Source organism: Oncorhynchus kisutch, unplaced genomic scaffold (assembly GCF_002021735.2).
Source record: "Oncorhynchus kisutch isolate 150728-3 unplaced genomic scaffold, Okis_V2 scaffold3923, whole genome shotgun sequence".
NCBI classification, from domain to species: Eukaryota; Metazoa; Chordata; class Actinopteri; order Salmoniformes; family Salmonidae; genus Oncorhynchus; species Oncorhynchus kisutch.
Genome location: NW_022265868.1, coordinates 248,761 through 257,506, shown reverse-complemented (window position 1 = coordinate 257,506; position 8,746 = coordinate 248,761).

The window sequence follows — 8,746 nt, the reverse complement described above, 5'->3', positions numbered from 1 at the left end:
TCTTCTAAACAAGAACTTTAATAATATCTAAATGGATTTGTTCCTAAAATGAATCAATTATACATTGAGTAATAATATCCATGAGATCAAGGCAAGAACTATGTATGCTGTCTTGTAATAACTTGATTGTTAATGATAAAATATTGAATTATTATAGTAATAATTTTCCATTTAATGTAGTATGTTACGTTATCAGGTGAGTAATCATTTATGAATAACGCAATGACTTCAACTGATCATATAATAACACCTAAACCAATGTTTTAATGTATTACTATCCTAATGTTAATGCACATACCACCCTCCACTAATTGTTAACCGACACACAAATCTAGCGCAGCGGTAATCAGTCTGGTATTTTATAGGCTACACTTACTGGGCATCAGACAATAAAACTACCTGGACTCTCGAAGAGGATGTTGTTCCAAGTGTCGCTGGGGTAGAGGTAGACAATAACAGGATTATTGGTGAATAGGGTGTTAAACGTTTTGACTTTAATAGATCAGGTCAAATCTTATCCAGGATCTTTCTGAAGTAAGATTAACCAACATCAGACCTTTATTTGTCAAAACTTTAATCTAGTTTTAATATTTAAAAATGTTTGATTGCTCTGGTCTGGCTGTTCTTTTATCTGAACGCTGTAACAAAGAAAGTAACTGTAGTGTAGGCTAACTACATATTTACTGTCACTTGTAAACGCTGAAGAAAGAATAGCCAACTACGGATTGGGTACATTTGGTTTACTTATTAACAGTTTTCCTACTGTGGTGTATAACATGTCTAGTTATCTTTGTTCTTCCATATCCATTCGTTCCATTTGAACAGTTGGACAAAATAAACAATGGTGGTAATAAACATTTGGGATATTTTGTCCTTCAGCAAAGTAGCCTACTAGCCTAAAGCACACAGATTGATACAAGGCAATGCGCAACAAGCAGGTAAAGTCAGAACCATGAAGAAATAATGAGGCCAAGGCTACAACAAGCAGTAGTGGTGTGTAGGTAAAAATCACCAGGGAAGCCATATTACAACCCACGTGTTGTGATAATTGCGTTTTTTGTTCTAGCCTGTTACTTCATATGCCTTGACAAGAAGACAGTGGCAGAATCATTTCAACCACACCTTTGTCATGAAACCGGAGAGCAACATCTGTCTTGTTAGGTTCAGAAAAAATGTTGCATGTAAAAACGTGACATGACCTACAGAACAGTCAAGCAAGTTAATGTTCCCTACGTTTTCGGACTACTTAACAACTATTGCATTAGTTACGCAAATAAAGCAGGTGCTGCCTCCACTATTCAAGCACCATTTCAACTTCAACATCATCTAAATCACCTATGCTTTAGTCCACTACAGTGACAACTCAAATACACGTACGTGTCCATTAAGAACCAACGATGTGCTACATTTGTGTAGCAATTCTGACAAGACTAACTTCGTTTCAGACGAATCTCAGCGTTCTAACCAGGTCAGCGACTTGGTTGCTTGGCAACTTGGTGCAACCAGCTGCTTCTTTCAGCAGCTGGCCTCTGTAGCTGGCTAGCTAACACAAGTACGCTGAAAGCTAGCTAGGTAGCCTCTGTAGCTAGCTAGTTAACACAAGTACGCTCGAGCTAGCTAACGAAATGGAAAAGGTAGCTAGCTGTAATTGTTTATGGAATGTCTTTTACACAAATAACTATAGCCGCTAGCTAGCAGACAACAGCTGACATCGACACAAAAGCTAGTTAACGATAGCAAGTTCACGTCCAAATGCCAGGCCTACATTTTTTCGCAAAACATAACTAGTTAGCTAGCTAGCTACATCTGTTCAAAACCAAATTGTCACACTGCTACCTTTAGAATGCATGCAATGTAATAGTTTTCCAATGCTAGCTAGCTACTCCCATAGTCACATACACAAACATTGCAGGTTTGAAATGCTGGTGTTCCTAGTTCCAACAGTAGAGTAATATCTAACCATTCACAATACACACATCTAAAAGTAAAATAATCAAATTAAGAAATATAATATTAGGATGAGCAATGTCGTATTCTTGAGTATGTGGACACCACTTCAAATGATTGGATTTGGCTATTTCAGCCACACCCGTTGCTGACAGGTGTAGAAAATTGAGCACACCGCCATGCAATCTCCATAGACAAGCATTGGCAGTAGAGTGGCCTTACTGAAGAGCTCAGTGACTTTCAAAGTGGCACCATCATAGGATGCCACCTTTCCAACACGTCAGTTTGTCAAACTTCTGCCCTGCTAGAGCTTCCCCGGTCAACTGTAAGTGCTGTTTTTGTTAGGTAGAAACAACGGCTCAATCGAAAAGTGGTAACAGAACGGGACCATCGAGTACTGAAGCACAAAAATCCAAGAGGTGGGAAAAGCAAGAAAATAATGGTCTGAAAGTGCAACGTGAGTGACAATGGGTTTCCATAACTGAGCAGCCGCACACAAGCTTAAGGTCACGATGTGCAATGCCAAGTGTCGGCTGGAGTGGTATAAGACTCGCTGCCGACTGAGTTTGGCGGATGCCAGGAGAACGCTACTTGCCCCAATGCATAGTGTCAAGTGTCAATTTTGGTGGAGGAGGAATAATTGTCTGGGGCTGTTTTTCATAGTTCGGGCTAGGACCCTGAGTTCTGTTAAATTCGCGTCAATTTGAATCTGGTATCAGGATAAATATGACACTGATTCACCGATTGTATGCTATGTATTTTTTTATTAGCTAAGCAATAAGTGGTAAATGCAATTTTTGTATATACGGGCTCTCTGTCCCACCTCGCAGGGCAAACAGAGAACTGACTTGTTCTTGACAAAGATATTATAAATATACCCTGACAGAAAAAGTTCCTGCTTCCGAGCCGGCCTGTCAGAGTAGAGACTGGGCGTGGTTTAGACTCACCCAGCCTATCGTTGATTGTTGTCATACGAGCTGGTACCAGCCCCCGGGCGCTGCAGTTGATAGATGTAACTTGCTGTGTCGAGTATCTCATTAGTAGCTCATTCCCTAGATACCGTTATCACATATCTGGTTTCTGTTATTGTTAAGTTTGAGTTCTAACAAAAACAGTCTGTGGTTTGCTACACTACGTTCTGTATGTGTCCGTTTTTATGTTATTCTGTATTTTTCCATCACGAGAAAGGCCCATGGCCCTGAAAATGTTAACAATGGTTCAAGTCAGCTATGTTGCATAACACCTACATACATCCACACAAGCCAGCAGATAATAAGTTGGATGGTAAGTTGGTGGTTGAAGATATCCCTCTAGTGGTGTGGGGGCTGTGCTTTGGCAAAGTGGGTGGGGTTATATCCTTCCTGTTTGGCCCTGTCCGGGGGTGCCCTCTAGTGGTGTGGGGGCTGTGCTTTGGCAAAGTGGGTGGGGTTATATCCTTCCTGTTTGGCCCTGTCCGGGGGTGTCCTCGGATGGGGCCACAGTGTCTCCTGACCCCTCCTGTCTCAGCCTCCAGTGTCTCAGCCTCCAGTATTTATGCTGCAGTAGTTTATGTGTCGGGGGGCTGGGGTCAGTTTGTTATATCTGGAGTACTTCTCCTGTCCTATTCGGTGTCCTGTGTGAATCTAAGTGTGCGTTCTCTAATTCTCTCCTTCTCTCTTTCTTTCTCTCTCTCGGAGGACCTGAGCCCTAGGACCATGCCCCAGGACTACCTGACATGATGACTCCTTGCTGTCCCCAGTCCACCTGGCCATGCTGCTGTTCCAGTTTCAACTGACCTGAGCCCTAGGACCATGCCCCAGGACTACCTGACATGATGACTCCTTGCTGTCCCCAGTCTACCTGGCCATGCTGCTGCTCCAGTTTCAACTTCCACCTGACTGTGCTGCTGCTCTAGTTTCAACTGTTCTGCCTTATTATTATTCGACCATGCTGGTCATTTATGAACATTGAACATCTTGACCATGTTCTGTTATAATCTCCACCCGGCACAGCCAGAAGAGGACTGGCCACCCCACATAGCCTGGTTCCTCTCTAGGTTTCTTCCTAGGTATTGGCCTTTCTAGGGAGTTTTTCCTAGCCACCGTGCTTCTCCACCTGCATTGCTTGCTGTTTGGGGTTTTAGGCTGGGTTTCTGTACAGCACTTTGAGATATCAGCTGATGTACGAAGGGCTATATAAATAAATTTGATTTGATTTGATTTGATATTCAATCACATATATGGTAATGGGCTATAGTGCATAACAATTCCAGTGAAGGAAAAATCTTAACACTACAGCATACAATGACATTCTAGACGATTCCGTTTCCAACTTTGTGGCAAAAGTTTGAGGAAGGCCCTTTCCTGTTTCAGCATGACAATACCCTGTGCACAAAGCGAGGTCCATACAGAAATGGTTTGTCGAGATCGGTGTGGAAGAACTTGACTGGCATGGACAGAGCCCTGATCTCAACCCCATCGAACAACTTTGGGATGAATTGGAATGCAGACTGCAAGCCAGGCCTAATTGCCCGACCTCACTAATGCTCTTGTGGCTGAATTGCAATCCCAACTTCTAATAGAAAGTCTTCCCAGAAGAGTGTAGTCTGTTATAGCAGCAAAGGGGGGACCAACTCCATATTAATGCCGGTGATTTTGGAGTGAGATGTTCGATGAGCAAGTGTCCAAATACCTTTGGTCATGTAGTGTACACTCTAAGTCAATCTTAAATGAATCATTGTTTATTATCAGCACGCTCTAGAGGTCAAAGTCAAACTTAGGATGCATAAAGTACCGTTCTGAAGGTATCTCCCTCAGGGCAGTACCACTACATCTCTTATATACTGGTTACAGACACATTACAGAGTTCATAGGGTTGGTTCCGGCATGTCTGGCACAGTCTCCTATTATAACTTATACAACATGTTCTGGGCGTTTTGACAGATGGTCCTGAGGAGGGGGTCATGTTCATGGTCATTATTTTGTTCAGATCCTCAGAGTTCTTTGCCATGAGGTGCCATGTTGAACTTCCAGTGACCAGTCAGTATGAGGGATTGTGAGAGCGATGACACCAAAGTTAACACACCTGCTCCCCATTCACACCTGAGACCTTGTAACACTGAGTCACATGACACTGGTGAGGGAAATTGGCTAATTGGGCCCAATTTGGACATTTTCACTTAGGGGTGTACTCACTTTTGTTGACAGTGGTTTAGACATTAATGGCTGTGTGTTGTTATTTTGAGGGGACAGAAAATGTACACTGTTATACAAGCTGTACACTCACTACTTTACATTGTAGCAAAGTGTAATTTCTTCAGTGTTGTCACATGAAAAGATATACCCAAATATTTACAAAAATGTGAGGGGTATACTCACTTTTGTGATATACTGTATATATGCGTGTATGTATATAATATATATGTATACAGTGGGGAGAACAAGTATTTGATAACCTGCAAAATCGGCAGTGTTTCCTAGTTACAAAGCATGTAGAGGTCTGTAATTTTTTATCATAGGTACACTTCAACTGTGAGAGACGGAATCTAAAACAAAAATCCAGAAAAATCACATTGTATGATTTTAAAGTAGTTAATTAGCATTTTATTGCATGACATAAGTATTTGGTACAGAAACCTTTGTTTGCAATTACAGAGATCATACGTTTCCTGTAGTTCTTGTCCAGGTTTGCACACACTGCAGCAGGGCTTTTGTCCCACTCCTCCATACAGACCTTCTCCAGATCCTTCAGGTTTTGGGGCTGTCGCTGGGGAATACGGTCTTTCAGCTCCCTCCAAAGATTTTCTATTGGGTTCAGGTCTGGGGACTGGCTAGGCCACTCCAGGACCTTGAGATGCTTCTTACGGAGCCACTCCTTACTTGCCTTGGCTGTGTGTTTTGGGTCGTTGTCATGCTGGAAGACCCAGCCACGACCCATCTTCAATGCTCTTACTGAGGGAAGGAGATTGTTGGCCAAGATCTCGCGATACATGGCCCCATCCATCCTCCCCTCAATACGTTGCAGTCGTCCTTTCCCCTTTGCAGAAAAGCATCCCCAAAGAATGTTTCCACCTCCATGCTTCACGGTTGGGATGATGTTCTTGGGTTTGTACTAATCCTTCTTCTTCTTCCAAACACGGCGAGTGGAGTTTAGACCAAAAAGCTCTATTTTTGTCTCATCAGTCCACATGACCTTCTCCCATTCCTCATCTGGATCATCCAGATGGTCATTGGCAAACTTCAGACATGCGCTGGCTTGAGCAGGGGGACCTTGCGTGCGCTGCAGGATTTTAATCCATGACGGCGTAGTGTGTTACTAATGGTTTTCTTTGAGACTGTGGTCCCAGCTCTCTTCAGGTCATTGACCAGGTCCTGCCGTGTAGTTCTGGGCTGATCCCTCACCTTCCTCATGATCATTGATGCCCCACGAGGTGAGATCTTGCATGGAGCCCCAGTCCGAGGGTGATTGACCGTCATCTTGAACTTCTTACATTTTCTAAAATTGCGCCAACAATTGTTGCCTTCTCACCAAGCTGCTTGCCTATTGTCCTGTAGTCCATCCCAGCCTTGTGCTGGTCTACAATTTTATCCCTGATGTCCTTACACCCTCTCTGGTCTTGGCCATTGTGGAGAGGTTGGAGTCTGTTTGATTGAGTGTGTGGACAGGTGTCTTTTATACAGGTAACGAGTTCAAACAGGTGCAGTTAATACAGGTAATGAGTGGAGAACAGGAGGGCTTCTGAAAGAAAAACTAACAGGTCTGTGAGAGCCGGAATTCTTACTGGTTGTAGGTGATCAAATACTTGTCATGCAATAAAATGCTAATTAATTACTTAAAAATCATACAATGTGATTTTCTGGATTTTTGTTTTAGATTCCGCCTCTCACAGTTGAAGTGTACCTATGTTAAAAACTACGGACATCTACATGCTTTGTAAGTAGGAAAACTTGCAAAATCGGCAGTGTATCAAATACTTGTTCTCCCCAGTGTGTGTGTGTGTGTGTGTGTGTGTGTGTGTGCATACACACACACATACAGTTGAAGTTTACATACACTTAGGTTGGAGTCATTAAAACTCGTTTTTCAACCACTCCACAAATGTCTTGTTAACAAACTGTAGTTTTTGTAAGCCGGTTAGGACATCTACGTTGTGCATGACACAAGTCATTTTTCCAACAATTGTTAACGGGCAGATTGTTTAACTTTTAATTCACTGTATCACAATTCCAGTGGGTCAGAAGTTTACATACACTAAGTTGACTCTGCCTTTAAACAGCTTGGCGAATTCCAGAAAATGATATCATGGCTTTAGAAGCTTCTGATAGGCTAATTGACATAATTTGAGTCAATTGGAGGTGTACTTGTGGAGCAATTTCCATACGCCTGAAGGTACCACGTTCATCTGTAGAAACAATACTACGCAAGTATAAACACCATGGGACCACGCAGCCGTCATACCACTCAGGAAGGAGACCCGTTCTGTCTCAGAGATGAACGTACTTTGGTGAGAAAAGTGCAAATCAATCCCAGAACAACAGCAAAAGGATCCTGTGAAGATGCTGTTGGAAACAGGTACAAAAGTATCTATATCCACAGTAAAATGAGTCCTATATTGACATAACCTGAAAGGCCGCTCAGCAAGTAAGAAGCCACTGCTCCAATACCGCTATAAATAAAACTAGAATACTGTTTGCAACTGCACATGGGACAAAGATCATACTTTTTGGAGAAATATCCTCTGGTCTGAAAAATAGAACTGTTTGGCCATAATGACCATCGTTATGTTTGGAGGAAAAAGGGGGAGGCTTGCAAGCCAAAGAACACCAACCCAACCATGAAGCACGGAGATGACAGCATCATGTTGTGTGGGTGGTTTGCTGCAGGAGGGACTGGTGCACTTCACAAAATAGATGGCATCACGAGGAAGGAAATTTATGTGGATATATTGAAGCAACATCTCATCAGTCAGGAAGTTAAAGCTTGGTTGCAAATGGGTCTTCCAAATGGACAGTGACCCCAAGCATACTTCCAAAGTTGTGGCACAATGGCTTAAGGACAACACAATCAAGGTATTGGAGTGGCCATCACAAAGCCCTGACCTCAATCCTACAGAAAATGTGTGGGCAGAACTGAAAAAGCGTGTGTGTGCAAGGAGGCCTATAAACCTGATTCAGTTACACCAGCTCTGTCAGGAGGAATGGGCCAAAAATCACCCAACTTATTGTGGGAAGCTTGTGGAAGGCTACCCGAACCATTTGACCCAAGTGAAACAAATTAAAGGCAATGCTACCAAATACTAATTGAGTGTATGTAAACTTTTGACCCACTGGGAATGTGATGAAAGAAATAAAAGCTGAAATAAATCATTGACATTTCACATTAAAGTAAAGTGGTGATCCTAACTGACAGGTAATTTTTACCTGGATTAAATGTCAGGAATTGTGAAAAACTGAGTTGAAATGTGTTTAAGGTTTATGTAAACTTCTGACTTCAACTGTGTGTGTGTACATTTTGAGGAAAGCTAAGCAATATGGTATCTGAAATAAGTCCACTTCTCTTCGCTCTATCAACTTAACTTTTTTGTCTGTTACATGTTCAAGGGGGAGGACGTATAATGCCTCCATGCAACGGTCTCTTTCAGCTCACAAGTCAGGCAGCACCCAATTTCATTGCTGTTTTCTTTCTACTTTACCGGTGTGCTCTACTGAACACAACCCAGGTCATCATGGTGTGCTCTACTGAACATAACCCAGATCATCATGGTATGCTCTACTGAACATAACCCAGGTCATCATGGTATGCTCTACTGAACATAACCCAG